Below are 18,747 nucleotides of genomic sequence, written 5' to 3'. Positions count from 1 at the left end.
CAATAACACCAGGTGGGCGGCTGTGAGCTCGTCCCCTCAACTAAGCAATAAAAAAAAAATACAAAAAAATATTGAATGTCGCGATGTTGCATAAAAACATCCAAACGAGCTATCAAAGTCAGTGTCGTTACAAATTCGCCAGACATTTCACGCGCGATTACTCTAAGACGAATCACTTAGCTTCTGTTATTGATGGCTTTTCTGTTGACCGAGTACAACGTTGCGAGGGGTTTTCGATTCATTAAGGAATAATGGATTAGAAAACATGTCTATTCTTTCTTTCTTTTTATTGCTAAGATGGGTGGACGAGCTCACAGCTCACCTGGTGTTAAGTGGTTACTGGAGCCCATAGACATCTATAACGGTTGCCCCACCCTTCAAACCGAAACGCATTACTGCTTCACGATATAGGCAGGGTGGTGGTACCTATCCTTGCGGACTCACAAGAGGTCCTTCCACCAGTGTTTTTGTTTTATACCCTGGGGACGTCGCCCATATGTCTCTAGGCGAGTTGTGGTAATTGTAACATACACATCTTCCACTTATCTCGGCAAATAAAAAAATACAAGCTATTGGATTTGCGCTTTTTTTTTACTATTAACTCTTGTACTAATCCCGTTTCCAAAAGCCAGGCGACATTTAAGTTCAATACCTATCGAGAATGCGAATAGTCAACACAAACATATACGACAACACCCTAATAAGTCACAAACAAAATACTAAAGATAATCCCTACTTTTGGAATTTTTCAATCAACAGCATACTTACTTCATAATACGTTCCCATAGACAAATTGATAAAGATCTCAGCAGGCCAAACTGGTGTTTATCACTAGAGGAACTGGGCCGAAATTTCTTTGATGCTTGACGCGTGCAGTGACCACAATAGGTGGCGGTCACTGAATGTCTTGACGGCACTTAAGGGTGAACAATACCCTTAAGCATCGACGGTTTTAGTACAACAATGATATTGATGAACCAAGATTGAATATTGAATCTAACGCTTCGAAGATAAATCGATCGATACAAAACATCGCAATTGTATTCTGTTCAGAGATGTGTTTCTTTTATCTTGTCTGTTTGTTTAGTGATTGTGTTTTAATGTTTGATGGAATGACCAAATGTGTTCAAGCTTCAACTGATAATTAACTTTTCGTTGAAGTTAAGCAGGCAGGTAGATAACGTGTGTTAAGTATGTGTTTCATTATAAATTTCGGTGATAGTAACCCGTTGAGTTTTTCGCCGGATATTCTCAGTGGGTCGCGATTCCAATCCGATAGTAGATTCTGCGAAGCACTGCTCTAGCTAGGCCTAGTGTTAGAAAATTCTCTCAGATTGGGCCCGTGAGTTCACCTACCCCTCCGGTCGTAGCTGGCATAGCCTCTTAGGCTACCTGCGAATAGGTAGGGGGAAGGAAAGGTGATACTACACTAAGGGATTCGAACACCGACCCAGCCACTTCCTCCGATACGATCGACCGGATACAGCGAGCGTCTTATCTATTAGGCTACGATGACGTGCTATAAACTATCTGAACTTCTCCACTTCGATAAAGCGGCACGACACGAGAACCCTCTCATCGTGGCCGCCGGTAACTACATTCCTGACCCTGTGGACAGAATGGAAAGCAGTCGACGTCGCCCAAAACACGTCATTTCGGATCCACCCGATCCACTAACGGTGCTTTTAGGTACCTTAAGCACCGGTCATCTTTCTCATCGAACCCGTCGCCTGCGACGAAGGGCTCGACGAGTAAATTAACCCACAGACACAGCCCACTGAGTTTCCCGCCGGATCTTCTCAGTGGGTCGCGTTTCCGATCCGGTGGTAGATTCTGGGAAGCACGGCTCTTGATAAGGTTCGTGTTAGCAACGTCGTCAGCTTTGAGCCCCGTGAGCTCACCTACTAGTTAAGGTTACGCTGAAATAGCTTGTCAAGGCTATCAGCTCAGGTAGGAAAAAAAGAGCTTTAATTGGTTGGTTGACTGACTCAGACGTTCATTAGTTAGCGACCTTGACTGTTGCGCCGAGGTTCATGGGTTCGATTTCCACATCGGGAAAACATTCGTGTGATGAACAGCTTTCTTTGCTCTTTTTCTGAATGTTTATTATCTATATATGTATTTATTTGAACGTATATAAGTATCTATGTATTTCAGTCTCCGATACCCATAACACAGGGAATCCTAATTTGGACATCCCGAAGACCGTGCGTGATTTGTTCCTAGTTATTTATTTGATTTTTACTAATGAAACAATTATAATAGTATCTATCATATGATTGCTGGATAATTTGTTGATATTGTCTAATGTTTATTTAATTTAGTTTTATCTCTAACTACTCGTATATTACACCGAAAATACCACATCCACGAGACAATGTTCGGTTTCTTAATTTATTAAACAGTTCAAGGACAAAAAGCGCTAACGAATAGTCACCGGTCAAAACAAAATCTAAACGTTTCGGCCTATGAACTCGGAAAACACATTCATTAACTCTCCAATCCTGTCATACGACTACTTATCTTAATCTTTCAGCAATACAGAACTATAAGAACGCATTACAAAGCTGGGTAAAAATACAAAGGGTTGATTTATATAGAAGCGTACCAAATGTTCCTATAATAAATCTTAATCAAGATTGTTGCGGCGATATGATTGGTCTGACCCAGTGGCTGTCAAACTTCTTTGGAAAGTTAATGTTGCTGAATAAAAAACGGCGGGGACATTTTCAAAAGTTTGAAGCCGCTGCACTAATCCAGAGCTCGGTATTAACTGTAATATCTATGCCATAGAGAAGCATATTGTGCTGTCGCATCTTCTTGTCATATTATTCTAAAGGATAAGGCGTCTCCGATGTTCAATTCCCACAAAACAGGTAACAAATTTTCTAATGAAAACTAATACTCAACTCATGTCTCAAGCGGAATGGTGACATTCGCGTTGTGATGTCTATGAACTCCAATAACTACTAAACACCAGATGAGCGGTGAGATCGCTCACCTGTCTAGACAATAAGTAAAATGATCTATCAATTTTGAAACATTGTGCCTTTTGGATTAGAGTTAATCTTAAATTATTTACAAGTCAAACTCGACCACGTTCCACTGCGACTGTCGCTAACTTTATAAATAACATCGATTTCTTGAGAATACACAAACCTTTCTTGGAGTTCCAACGACTAAAGTTCAATTACATTATCGAGCATCATCACCATATCATAAATCGTCCTGGCTGAGCATTTTCTCGCCCACCCGTCCTGGGGAAACAGGAAAAGTCACGGGCTATCAGTAATCCTTCCTTCCTAAAAATATATATAATAAATCATTCAACAACACACACATGCCACTACGATTCCATCACATTGAATTATAGAATGATACACAAGAAAGATCCGTCGCTGGGGCCAGTGTTAGCAAATTAACCAGACTGAGCCCCGTATACTCGCTCACACGCTCGGGAGAACCCAGTATAACCCGAGGTACTAGAAAGATAGTTAAAAAAAAAGAAACACATTATTTAGATATTTTAGGTCTTGATTGATCCATTGGTTTTAAGTTAATAATCTTGTCTCCGTGGGAATATTCCTATAATGTGAAGCCTATTTGTTTCTTACAGTTTGACAGCCACTGGTCGAACCTGCGTCGGCGCCCGGACCTTCCACGTTTCTGATGTAACAAGATTTGCGGTTGTAATGAACTGGTCCTTTTATTTTAACGCTATACCATGTATGTTTCCATTCATTGAGTTCACAGATCAGGAAGTATGATGTTATGATTGTATTAATTTCGAGTTTCGTCAAATCTGCTCAAATACGCATTAAGATTTCTTGGGTCATCTTGATGCGTATTTGATGCAGATTCTCACAGCGCATCTGTGTGCTTAGTGCCAGATTTTTAACTTCACGATCGCGTAAAAGTTAACTGAAATTTGTATGGAGTTGGAACAGCGCCACACTGATGTCGGTAAGTCGTGACGCGGCGGAAAAAGCAATTTTAGCAAAACACATACAATACATACCTACAGTAGTAGAGTTTAGTGACAGCTACAGCGATATGTGGACTTCACTAAACTCTGAACGAATCGTCTCAGTCTTCACGAATAGCACTTTAGAATTAACCATTACGAGAGGCTGTCACGGAAGTCAGTCAAAACGTCTTCAACACCCGAGCTCAAAGCTCATAGGAATCGTGATTCGCGCTGCAAGCTCAATTGCAATAAATATTAAAACTGTTTTAAGACTGAAATAGGTTATGTTAATGCAGCCGTGAAAATAAACAGATGCGGTTAATCGGATTGAAGTAAAATTAGCTCGTTTATACGCTCACGATTCTCTTGGTGTCACAATTGATGATGTCCATGGACTCAAGTAACGAGTTACGGATGGCCCGTGAACCCTTTCTCCCATTAAAATTAAATTAAAATGAAAACTAATACTATTGAGTAGGGCTGTCCAATTTTTTTTTTATTGCTTAGATGGATGGACGAGCTCACAGCCTACCTGGTGTTAAGTGGTTACCGAAGCCCATAGACATCTAAAATGTAAATGCGCCACCCACCTTGAGATATAAGTTCTAAGGTCTCAAGTTCCTATAGTTACAACGGCTGCCCCACCCTTCAAACCGAAACGCATTACCTGCTTCATGGCAGAAATAGGCAGGGTGATGGTACCTACCCGCGCGGACTCACAAGAGGTTCTACCACCAGTAGTCACATTTTATGATGTCCATAGACTCAAGTAACTAGTTACGGATGGCCCGTGAACACTTTCTTCAATTGCATCCATCATTCCATTCCATCCATAATACTATTGAGTAGGGTTGTCCAATGGAGACAGTTGGTTGACGAAATCGGACGAAGTCACGATCCTCAGCAATGAGGGAGCGATTGAACAGAGAGAGGGTTGTCCAAATTAAAATTATTTACTACTTTAAAAGCGAAGCGTACGAAAAACAATAAGACAGTAATGTACGATCTCTTTGGAGGTGTCATATAAATCACTCTAAAGATGCCGGTATCATCGTTCCCTTATCATCACTTAGGTTTTGACTTTTTATATTTATGGGGTCGCGATCACGCTGGAATTATATGTGGGGTTTTGTGTTAGCTTCACGCATTTAGGAGCACGGATGGTTACCGTATTTTTGAGGAGTGAGAGTCGTCACCGCCATCTTTGAGGAGCCTCTGTCTTACTCTGTCAAGAATTCATTGCTTTAGTGTATCAAATGGACAGCTGTAGCCCGTCTAAATACGGTGAGTATGTAATAAAATAATCGGATTTCACGGACGCGATCGTCCAAAATAACTTTTAAATAAGTGAGTAACTTGTAACGATCTAGCTGATCAGAATTCATCGCTGCGAGCATGTAAAGCCCGTGGCAGATAAAATGTTGGCCAAGCAATCGGTTCTAGAATGTACTTCTCTGCGTGTTGTTTCCTGGGTGCTAAATTATCGCCTTCTTCAAAAGACCTTCAAGGAGAATTATCGGCAGACAGTGACCTGAATATTTCTCTAGTATTACCAACGTCCATTAACAATGATACTTAACCATAAGATGATCTGTTTGTTCGTCCATAAACTACAAAACGAAACTGGACGAAAATACTATTTTTTGTATATATTTTTTTGCTTCGATATGTGGTCGAGCTCACGGCCCACCTGGTGATAAGTGGATACTGGAACCCATAGACCCCTACAGCATAAGTGCCGCCACCCACCTTGACACATGAGTTCTTAGGTCTCCGTTTTTACAGTACAACGGCTGCCCCGCCCTTTAAACCGAAACGCATTACGGCTTCACGGCAGAAATAAGCAGGGTGGTGGTGGTACCTACCCGTGCGGACCCACAAGATGTCCTACCACCAGTAATTACGCAAGTTATATTTTTACGAGTTTCAGTTTTTATTACACTATGTTATTCCTTCACCGTGGAAGTCAATCGTGAACACTTGTCAAGTACCAATTTTTCTAATGAAATGCATTAGAAAAATTGGTACCTGCCAGCGAGATTCGAACACCGATGCATCGCTAGAGATACGAATGCACCGGACGTGTTATCTTTTAGGCCGCGACGACTTTGGATGGATAATCATTTCGACGACAAGATTTCACTATATTCCCTAATTCCGTTTTTAACGCAACTATTATAAGATCGCTATTTATCTATTGTTGGCAACTCCAACATTTTAACAGGGAAAATAAAATTACACGACTGGCAACATTGTTGATGTCACTCTCTTCCTTTTTTACTTTTAACCGCGAACGGACGTGTTTATCATATTAATAAAATATCAAGTGTATGAACATTCAAATAAACCGTATTGCAAGTTTTCTTCATATCAGCAACCGGCCCATGCAGCCCGCACCCAAACATCTATATTGCATCGCAGTTTAGTCTTTATGCGTTTGTATTTAAAGATCACATTTTTTACAATAAAGTCTTTGATTTTATTACGTAACGTTTTCTCTGTCATCTCTTAACGTGCCTGTTAACAAACTTCGTACCAACAAACAAATCCATTACAATGCCGCAAAGAAATAAACATTATGCATGTTCAATACGCGTTTTCGGAACTTGTAGAATCTGGTCTCGAACGTGAGTATCCAGATGTTTCCGAGGTGTGCCCTCAATGCCTCAATCAAAAACTGGGTCCATCGGATACCGACCGGTCCATTTGTCTGGCCGATTTCGTTCAGTTGGCCAATGTCACGGGCAAATTAACATCGGCATGTTGGTGTGCCGCGACCGAACGTTCGGTTTCGAGATTCGTTTTAAAATCGAGATTCATTTCAACACTACACATACAGGGTGCTCCTTATGTAGCTCAATATTATAGCTAGTAACAACAAGATATGAGTAACCGAAGTCGTCGTGGCCTAAGCGATAAGACGTCCGGTGCATTCGTGTTGAACGATGCACCGGTGTTCAAATCTCAGGCGGGTACCAACTTTTCTAATGAAATACGTACTCAACAAATGTTCGCGATTGACTTACACGGTTAAGGAATAACATCGTGTAATAAAAATCAAACCCGCAAAATTATAATTTGCGTAATTACTGGTGGTAGGACCTCTTGGGAGTCCGCGCGGATAGGTACCACCACCCTGCCTGTTTCTGCCGTGAAGCAGTAATGCGTTTCGGTTTGAAGGGTGCGGCAGCCGTTGTAACTATACTGAGACGTCTGAGACCCTTAGAACTTATATCTCAAGGTGGGTGGCGCATTTACGTTGTAGATGTCTATGGGCTCCAGTAACCACTTAACACCAGGTGGGCGGTGAGCTCGTCCACCCATCTACGCAATAAATAAAAAAAATACGACCCATACAGCCCGCACCCAAACATCTATATTGCATCGCAGCTTAGTCTTTATGCGTATGTATTTAAAGATCACATTTTTTACAATAAAGCCTTTGACTTTATTACGTAACGTTTTCTCTCAGTCATCTCTTAGCGTGCTTGTTAACAAACTTCGTACCAACAAACAAATCCATTACAATGCCGCAAAGAAATAAACATTATGCATGTTCAATACGCGTTTTCGGAACTTGTAGAATCTGGTCTCGAACGTGAGTTATCAGATGTTTCCGAGGTGTGCCTTCCATGCCTCAATCAAAAACCGGGTCCATCGGATACCGGTCCATTTGTCTGGCCGATTTCGTTCAGTTGGCCAATGTCACGGGCAAATTAACATCGGCATGTTGGTGTGCCGCGACCGAACGTTTGGTTTCGAGATTCGTTTTAAAATCGAGATTCATTTCAACACTACACATACAGGGTGCTCAAACCCGCAAAATTATAATTTGCGTAATTACTGATGGTAGAACCTCTTGTGAGTCCACGCGGATAGGTACCACCACCCTGCCTATTTCTGCCGTGAAGCAGTAAAGCGTTTCGGTTTGAAGGGCGGGGCAGCCGTTGTAACTATACTGAGACCTTAGAATACATATCTCAAGGTGGGTGACGGCATTTACGTTGTCTAGGGGCTCCAGTAACCACTTAACACCAGATGGGCCCTGAGCTCGTCCATCCATCTAAGCAATAAATAAAATAAAAACGGTACCCCCAGCGCATAGGTTAGTCTAATTTATTTATTTGTTTTCGTTAGGCTAAGCAGACGAGCTCACGGCCCATCTGATATATTCTCGAAGCCCATGGACATCAAGGTGAATGCCGCTACCTTGAGACATTAAGTCAAATTGTGAATTGAACTGTATAACATAATAGTCCCGCCTTTCAAATCTATACCAATGATTGGTTAGTAGCAAAAATAGACGGAGAAGTGGCACATACCCACATAATCCGCCCATCATTAATCGCGACATTAAAAAATCATGTTTTAAATGATTACTAGTGGTCGCCCAGCGGTCGAAATTCGACTATAATTAATTTAAATTATAAGTTTGAACATATTTATTCTATTGTCACATTTCTATTTTAATAAATGTTCTTTAATCACAGATTTCACCAAGGATCCACTATAGACAAATAATATTAAAGGCAAACAATATTAAGCTATTCTCGATTTTACCACAAACTTTAACAATAAACAAAATATTATAAATATGTGTGTGTGTGTCAAATACATGGTAGTGGCGTGGGAAATTTCATACTCCTCCGTCCGCGCATTTTTCGTAAATAGGGGTACAAAGTTTTTGCTTCACGTATTAATCTATACTTCTATACTATAATATTACTATACTAATATTATAAAGAGGAAAGATTTGTTTGTTTGTTTGTTTCGAATAGGCTCCGAAACTACTGGACCGATTTGAAAAATTATTTTTCCATTAGAAGCCGACATTGTCCCTGATGAACATAGGCTACTTTTTTTTATTTTTTATGATTTATTTTTTTTGGTTTCATGTGTGTTTTAATGATTCCGAAGCGAAGCGAGGGCGGGTCGCTAGTAATATTATAAAGAGGAAAGATTTGTGTTTGTTTGTATTGAATAGGCTCCGAAACTACTGAACCGATTTGAAAATTTATTTCACTGTTTGGAAGCTACACTACTCCCGAGTGACATAGGCCATAATTTTTTTGAAAAAAATTAGGGATCCTTACTAAAACTCTAAAAATGTAACCTAATGTACTACGACTTTATAGAACATATTATTATATACAAAAAGTGTCGCGACAGCATATTTCTAACTATTATAGTAATGCCGCAATAAGTGTTCTTTTATTTAAAAAAATAGAACAACGTCAAATATCGTTGAAATTTTTGTTAAAGGCCCGAGCGGAGTCGGATCGGGCCGCTTGTATATAAATAATTACAGTCGAGTCAGCCAATAAAAATTAAAATGAAGACATAAAATATATACGTTTCGCATCGGGAACGTATGTGCGGGCATGACGCTATGGTAGACCTATTGTTTTTAATATCAAAAACAAAAGATACCTCCTCACACGGAGGTCTCGGTTCGGACATGACAGATGCGTGACCGTCCCTCGGACTCTGGGTGATCAGGCACAGAATTATATCGAGAATTCTTACGATACTATAGCAGAGAGAGAGAGTAGATTTACAAGATTTTAAGAAAAAAGTGCAAGTATTTTTATTAGCTAAGGTTTACTATACTATGTTATAATATTAAGACGATAACATTAGATAATTTAGATGATAAAGTAAAATAGAGTTACATAATTATAATTTAAGATTAATGTTTTTATGTATATTATACTTAAACCTAATATATGTACGCTTTACTAGCAGGATATCCTGATACATTTATTAATATTAAGCACATAATTTGTTAACCTATGAGTACAAAGAAATAATAATAAAAATATGGTCTTAGTATAAATTAGTTTCCGGATGTTTTTTAAAAACACATGCACATCATGAATTATCTAACAATTGCACAGTAAATTCAAATTTTTCTTATGACTCGCTCAACGTGTAGTTCATAGAGGCAACTTCATGATAAAGCCAACAAAAATTGAGATTGGAACGAAACAAGATATAACATTAAGAAGAAAACTATCACGACCATCATTATTAAACAATCACAGCCAGACTTAAATCAAACTTGATACTACTACTACCTATAGTGAAATGTTAACATAAAAGAACTTATTGGCCTGAATGATAAGTATGTAGAAGGTATTTTAAACATCTTGGACGACACAGTGCTACAACTATAATTCCTCATTAGATTTTGTGGTGATCGTATTGGATAAGACCTAAATTTTTTTTCCTATCTAAGCTGATAGCCTTGAGAGGTGAGCTCGCGGGGCTCAAACCTGACGACGTTGCTAATACGAACCCTAGCAAGAGCTGTGCTTCGCAGAATCTACCACCGGATCGGAAACGCGACCCACTGAGAAGAACCGGTGAGAAACTCAGTGGGCTGTGTCTGAGGGTAAGACCTAATTAATAAAATCAAGCTCTTAAAAGTTATTCTTCTTCATGCTTTATAAACCTGCAGAAAGAGAAAACAGGAACTGCAATAGTCAATTAAAATACAGAAATATGAACCGCGGTCTCCGTCAATGTTCCTTCGGAGTTGTCCGATTGCGCTGAACTTATTTTAAGTGAAATAGATGTTTTTTCTGATTGTCTCACTACTTACAGGAAAAATCTGTCGCGGATCATCTCCCAATTAAATTAATCTTAAGCAATTAATGAAATGTATTCAAATCTTAGCTGTATATTTTTTTTATTTTTGATGTTAATGCACTGTCGATTGCACATATAATTGAGGTGACATCTGCCATGAACTTTTGTCAATTTGTCAATGTTTTGTATTGATGATCACTTTGTTGGTGCAACTTAATAAATAAATAAAAAATAAAATAAATAAAAACTGATTTCCTGACGTCATATTTTTATTTGGCATACTGCAGTGTCTAGTATATTTTCTATCTGGTATTTTTTTATTCGAACCTGGCAACCCAAACGTGTACCCGACTCATTGTTTCATCGATCCAGGAGAGTAACGATTTAATAGGACGTCGTGGTATATAGGTCGGAGGTGCACTTAATAATGACAAAAAAAAGAATAACCAAATGAATGACTTACCGTTGAATTGAAATTCATAGTAAACAGATTTCTTATTAACTTCAACGTGTATAGCGATTTTGTTTCGTTTTTTTTTTTCGAATAAATAGTCTGGATTTTCTTTATCGTGGATACGCTTGAGATGTATTATTCTCTTGGTTCAGTACAAAATATATATTAATCTACATATACGTAGGATTGGTAAGAACGGAAGGTATGAAAATAGTGTGGAACGGAGCGTTAACGTGTGAGTGAGAGAAAACGGTAAGAAAGGAAGAAGAGAATGCCAGACAGAATGACAGAGAATTGGAAGATGGCGAAGACGGTTGAAAAATGAGCAAGACGTAATAAAAGTGCTAAATATTAATTATTTTAATAATAGAAGATTTTGGAACAGTAGAAATTTTATTTTATGCTTGCGATCCCTATTCTACATATATAATAGTATTGAAGTATAAAAGTATATTATTATATAAATACATTGTATATAATTTTAGTGAGCATGCCAGTTACCCGATCCTGCGAACCAAATGGAAAGCAGTCGACGTCGCCCAAAACACGTCATTTTGGATCCTCCTGATCCACTAACGGTGCTTTTAGGTACCCCAAGCACCGGTCATTGTTCTCGTCGAACCCGTCGCTTGCGAGGAAGGGCTCGGCGAGTAAATTAACCCACAGACACAGCCCACCGAGTTTCTCGCCGGATCTTCTCAGTGGGTCGCGTTTCCGATCCAGTGGTAGATTCTGCGAAGCACAGCTCTTGCTAGGGTTCGTGTTAGCAACGTCGTCAGGTTTGAGCCCCGTGAGCTCACCTACTAATTCGACGAATCTAGAATAACCCCCTGAGGTTACTAGAATAGGTAGGGAAAAAAACCAGCTATAAACTCCAATCGATTGCTCCGACGTATATCTGATTATCAACCCGGCAAATACGTTTTTTTTATTGCCATAATCGGAGCCGACCTAGCTGATAATTAGTGGTCGTCGATGCTCATGGACATATCTAAGCTGCTGCCTCCCGTTTTCGTTAGCTATGTAGACAACCTCAAGGCCTGCAGTCTGGTATTAGTTAACATTGTGTTCAAGGGTTGGGCATCTCTTGATATATTCAAGTCGGCGAACTATTTATTCTATCTGCCAGTTTACGTAAAAAACCCCGACAACTGCGAGTCGGGGACTGCAGAGTATATGGTTCCGTATGTGATGAATATTCAAGAAATAGATTGTGATGCTGCTAAACAATATATATTTTTTCAAATCTAAAATTTCATCTGTCAACTTGGTTGCTAAGCGGTACACAAGTAACAATTATTTTTTTTATATACTTTTTCTTAGAACGGCAAGAACATTATTGAGATATTTTGAAAAACTTTTGAATTTTTCGATAAATAAATATATGTTCGTTTTTCTTTATAAATCCACTCCCGATTTTTACTGATTGAAAGTAACTAGCTCAGGTTGTCAGCCAAGAATGACATAGTAGTAAGCTGAGTTACGAAAAACTCAGACTATAAACTCATATCACCAGATAAGTATGTACTTAATTCGTCAAAAACTTAATTTTTTTAAGATCTTTACTTACTCAGACGGCCTAATTGTATAAATAAAGCTACAGGGGGTGGTTTCTCCTCCGCCGCATCCAAAATCTGCAATGACTTGCCTCCGCCTTTGAGAAGTAGACTCTCACAAGGATTAAATCCCTTCAAATACTTTTATAAGGAATTTCTACTCGCGCGGACTCACACGAGGTCTTACCACCAGAATGTGGTAACACTGGCCCGAGCAAGAGTAGTGCTTCACAGAATCTACCACCGGATCGGAATCGTGACCCACTGAGGAGATCCAGCGAGAAACTCAGTGAGTTTTACGGACAGAAAGACAGCTATGAGAATTGTGATTTTTGTAGTAATATCTGAAGATACGGAACCCTAAAAAGGTTTCTGCGGAGTAAAAAAAAAAACAACAACTCTATTTTAAAATGCGTAATCTAATATAGAAGCTATACAATGCGCGAACTCCTAACCTTGAATATATAATCTCGCTCAGTGCCAAAACTTTTTACAATGGAGACCAAAACGAAAATATTGAGTCAGGAACCTTGACTATCGGTTTGTTGAAAGACCTCTTAAACAGGGTTGCCACGTAACAAATTGTTAACACGAAAATTCATGATACCATAAAATAGTAGCTATAATAAGTCTTTAACCGACTCATGAAGCATTGGCGAAAGAGTTCATGTTAGAGTGAGAGGAGATTCTCTATCCCTTACCCGAAAATCGATTCCGATATATCTAATGGGGATGTGAATAATGACGTAATTATCTAGTATAGTGTGCATACAAATTATAGCGTTGAGTGACATTATTATTTCTGAAAATGACTTAGTCGATAATTAGTTAGTTTATCACTGGTGGTAGGACCTCTTGGGAGTCCGCACGGGTAGGTACCACCACCCCGCCTATTTCCGCCGTGAAGCAGTAATGCGTTTCGGTTCGAAGGATGGGGTAGCCGTTGTAACTATACTTGAGATCTTAGAACTTATATCTCGAGGTGGGTGGCGCATTAACGTTGTAGATGTCTATGGGCTCCAGTAACCACTTAACACCAGGTGGGCTGTGAGTTCGTCCATCCACCTAAGCAATAAAAAAAAAAAGTTAGAATTACGGTCAAATTTTTCATAAAAATAAAAGAACATTAAAGGGCGTGTTCAAAAGCGAAATATCTTCCGAACCTAATTAAAAATTCTAATATGTTTCTTGGTTCCGCCAGCCCTGGACCTAAATTATATTATGGACTGCGATCCTCCGCTAAAACGTCGGGTTGACTGATTGATGGAAAACATCGGGGTGACGTCATAGGCAAGAATCGAATCCCATGCCATTCCTGTAACAATGAACTATTAAATGTATTATGTTAATGAGGATCGTGAACTCGATAATGTCCCTATACAGCTCAGTGATTTGACGTGCACTAGGTACAATGCCAAGCAGGGGTATGTAACGAGTATGTTAATGTGTTGTGAAATTTTAGAAACTTTGCTTTATAATAGGTTGGGGAAAAAGTATCTTCGCATCATAGTATGCATCAACTTGTAATAAAATCTCTTTGGCTATACTATTTGTATCTGGCTGGTTTTAGTATCATTAAAAGTTTAAATTTTAAAGAAGATAATTCCAAATTCAAATTAGGAAAATGTGTGATTTTTATTTAAGTCGTCGTGGCTTAAAGGATAAGACGTTCGGTGCATTCGTACGTAGTGATGCACCGGTGTTCAAACCCGCAGGCGGGTACCAATTTTTATAATGTAATACGTACTTAACAATTGTTCACGATTGACTTCCACGGTGAAGGAATAACATCGTGTAATAAAAATCAAACCCGCAAAATTATAATTTGCGTAATCACTGGTGGTTTTTTTTTTTTATTTTTTTTTTGCCCTTGTAGGCAGACGAGCATACGGCCGACCTGGTGGTGAGTGATTACCGTCGCCCATGGACTTCAGCAATGCCAGGGGCAGAGCCAAGCCGCTGCCTACCAAAGCCTCTAGGACCTCTTGTGAGTCCGCACGGGTAGGTACCACTACCCGGCCTATTTCTGCAGTGAAGCAGTAATGCGTTTCGGTTTGAAGGGCAAGGCAGCCGCTGTAACTGTACTTGAGACTTGTACTGTACTATAGAACTGTACCTTAGAACTCACATCCAAGGTGGGTGGCGCATTTACCCACCCAAGTAAAAAAAAAAGTTTACTTAATCATTAACATACATCTAAAGTATAAGTTTATGTACACTTATACCTTAGAAGTTGTATACGAACTTAGACATACATACTGCTCTCCTATTTTTTTTTTCCTTCCTAAGCTGGTAGCCTAGAGAGGCTATTCCAGCGGAACCTTAACTAGTAGGTGAGCTCACGGGGCTCAAACCTGACGACGATGCTAACACGAACCCTGGCAAGAGTCGTGCTTCGCAGAATCTACCACCGGATCGGAAACGCGACCCACTGAGAAGATCCGGCGAGAAACTCAGTGGGCTGTTTCTGAGGGTTAATTTACTCGTCGAGCCCTTCGTCGCGAACGACGGGTTCGACGAGAACGGTGACCGGTGCTTGAAGTATCTAGAAGCACCGTTCGTAAATCCTCTCCTAAATAATGAGTCGCCGCTCGTGGACCAAGGAACAAGTGACTACCCATACCTAGTTTTTAATAAGAAAAATAAGTTCGGCTATTGACCTAATGTCACTTTTTTTATATTTCACACATAGGTTTTCTTGGGTCATCGAACTCGCGTGCCATCTGGTGCCAAGTAGTTACCGTAGCTCAGAAAAATCATACGGCGATAGCTATGATAAAACACAACATATTTGGCATACGCCTGAATCTCGCTAACGACATTTTTGAGAAAACAACAAATTTAGAACCGTCTGTGTAGTGAGCAATCTGCTCGGTATAAGATCTTCCCTTTTTTTTATTGCTGAGATGGGTGGACGAGCTGACAGCCCACCTGGTTTTAAGTGGTTACTGGAGCCCATAGACATCCACAACGTGTAAATGCGACACCCACCTTGAGATATAAGTTCTAAGGTCTCAGTTTAGTTACAACGGCTGTCCTGCCGTTCAAACCGAAACGTATTACTGCTTCACGGCAGAAATAGGCAGGGTGGAGGTAACGGTCTCAAGCGAGGTCCTACCGCCAGTCATTACGCAAATCATAATTTTGCGGGTTTCATTTTTATTCCTTCACCGTTATTCATTCACCGTGGAAAACAATCTTGAACATTTGTTGAGTACGTATTTCATTACAAAAATTAGTTCGTCAGCTCGGTGGAAGATCTTCACATTGTTCTATCACTATCAAAACATATCACAGCGACATTACACATTAATACCTCAACACGTCAAACCACATGCCTTCCATGTAGCCGCGGATAGACTGAGCTGACACAAGATAGTCCCCGAGAAACTTATTCAGAGAGGCCACGACCCTCTACTTTGAGAAACATCTACGCCAGAAGGAGATTTGAATACAAGACGATCGAGAATTCGACTTCATGTCAGAAGCAGTAATGCGTTTCGGTTTGAAGGACGGGGCAGCCGTTGTAACTGTACTGAGACCTTAGAACTTATATCTCAAGGTGGGTGGCGCATTTACGTTGTAGATGTATATGGGCTCCAAGCTTTGCGGCGGATTTCAAGTTGTGAGGTGAGCTTTGTTAACCAATTAAGATCTAGTAACAATGAGCTCGACAGAAAACAAGTAAAACAAAAAGAACCTAAGAATGGACGTTTACCATTTTAAAATCAATGACTCAGAGTGAGCATCAATGGATATACATAAAAGGACTCGTAACAATTTGATCCTTAATAATACGATAAATATATTATATAAGATTGATATAACATTAAATGATAATTACAATTGATTTGTAAATCGGTTACAATTGATTTGTAAATACAATGTGTAAGGTGGCCATAAGTTTGGGTTTTTGTTCTCGAAAGCACCTTATGCGAAACTAATTATTTTGGCTGAGTGGCTTAGAATAGTATTGGACCAAGTATTCCTGTGGCGATCGTTAAATGGGAGTAGGAATGTCCAGCGAATGGACAGCAGCGATTCCTAAGTATCATACCAGAATACTGTGATCATCATTCACATATGGTAAGGCATTTTATGAGCTCTCTCACAAGTGGGCACATTAGTATAGCTACCATTCATTATCCTGCCCTTATGCCAGTTAACTGGGGTCGGCGCAATATGTTTTCTCCTTCCATACTCTTCTATCATATACCATTTTCTTCGCTCACTCCCCTCTTACCCATATCGTCTTTCACGCAATCCATCCATTTCTTCTTAAGTCTACCTCTTCCTCTATATCCTTCCACATTCATAGTTAACATTTTCTTACCAACCTCATTTTCGTTTCGTCTCATCACATGTCCATACCATCCCAAACGCGCACTTCTCAGCTTCTCTGCCACAGGTTTCAGGACACTTTCAGACTTCCTCTAACATATTCATTCCGTATTCTATCCATTCTCGTTACTCCACACATCCATCGCAACATTCGCATCTCTGCTGCATGCAATCGCCTTTCATCCGCCACTTTAGTGGTCCAACAAGCTGATCCATACAAGACATGGTATAGCTACCAACATCATAAATGAGTTCATATTTTAAAAACTTGAACACTAAATCATTGTTACCCTGGTATGAGCAATACCGGACCAAAGCGAGGGCTCTACGATCTTTCCGTCATCAAGAGCTCGCAATAAAACAATTTAATAGACGCAATAACTATTTTGTATCCATATTTAATGTAAACCGAACTTGTTATCGGACCCGTAATAAAACTCAGATTAATGATAATATGTTCATTAATGTTCTGGCTTAGTGATTTGCGTGGGTAGAAATGAAACTATTTTTCATCTTGATCGTACTTATAATAGATCCGGCAGCTATAGAAATAAGATGATTTATTTATTTTTATTTATTTATTTATTTATGTACACACAGAAAACAAGACACAGTACAGAGTAATAGGAATATTATGTACAAAGGCACTGCTTATTTCTTTGAGAAATCTCTTCCAGCAGACCTGCGAGAGGATAATGAGAATAATAATAAAAAGTGATAAGTGTGTGTAGAATAAATAACACATAACTAAAATAACAAATACAACATGAGAATTATAGCACATACACATAGCAAATATTATAAGTAACACACGATCTTATTATCAAGAATCGTTCGTGAGGGAAATGAGGTGCTTTACTATCTTACGCGTAGCACCGTGCTTATTGTAACAAGGTTTACGGTAATGACATCAACCGGTTTTAGGGAAACCTAGAAAACCGGTTTTTTCTCTCAAAAACCGATTAAGTTTAAAAAGGATACTACACACTACCAATTTAAATATTAGTGTCCGTAAATACTAATAAAACGTTTGAGTACACTGATATTCAAGGAAATGGTGGTAGCCTAATGGGTTATTCCAGCTCCGCGCGGACGAGGAGCTTCTGCGTCTTCTGAGTAAACTTGACATACTGTCATCACGCAGAAGCTTACAGAGCAGAGTTTGCCGTGGACTAACTCTGGTATTTAAACAAAAATTGGGTATTAATCCATTGATTTACTTATTTATCGATTAACAAATATATAATTGTTTTTCTTTCCTTCTCCTTTTTTAAATTTCTATTTTAAAAAACCGTGTTACTCTATAAGCTAATCGATTTATACCGGTGTCTTCTACTTTATGCCTTGTCATTCGGAATACGAAATAAAAGTAGAAGGTACCAGGCCACGTGGAAGGTCGCCCTGAGTGGAAAGTCGCCCTAACGATGTACCGACCAAGCCAATTCGGCAGTGGGCGATTATTTACATGAGTGTACCAGGCCCACGACAAACCAGGAGAAGTGGCGATTGCTCGTGAAACACAATGACGGCTGTCCACGGCAATGATACCGACTGACGACCACGACCGCTCTGACAAGAGTGATAAGACCATAAAAAAGACATATCTAGTCTCGCTCGACGCATATTTAGCCCCAAATGACGTCACAACGTTGCGTTCAACATAATTTTTAGGTTTGCGTAATTTGAAGAAAAAAAGGCGGCTCGCTTCCATGTTCATATCGCGTTGAAAACGTCCAAACAAACTCGAGTCACACGTCTCAAGATGACATTAACTGTCCCCCCTCGAACGCCGGCCCTTCTGTTACGCAAAAACTTTGATTTCGTTAACAAGAGGCCTC

The 18,747-nt window shown here is 39.6% G+C and overlaps 1 protein-coding gene and 1 non-coding gene across 5 annotated transcripts in view; both read left to right on the top strand.

The window, feature by feature from the left end:
• Positions 1-18,747, top strand: part of LOC101738282 (calcium uptake protein 3, mitochondrial) — a 140,940-nt gene that overhangs the window by 14,667 nt on the left and 107,526 nt on the right. The gene's annotated exons all lie outside the window — the stretch shown is intronic.
• Positions 1,189-1,290, top strand: Mir3301 (microRNA mir-3301). The gene is given in 1 exon segment (NR_107584.1): positions 1,189-1,290. It is a non-coding gene; the product is annotated as a microRNA mir-3301 (primary transcript).

The sequence above is a fragment of the Bombyx mori genome, chromosome 7, assembly GCF_030269925.1.
Source record: "Bombyx mori chromosome 7, ASM3026992v2".
Lineage (NCBI taxonomy): Eukaryota > Metazoa > Arthropoda > Insecta > Lepidoptera > Bombycidae > Bombyx > Bombyx mori.
This window is presented reverse-complemented; position numbering and strand designations above follow the sequence as displayed.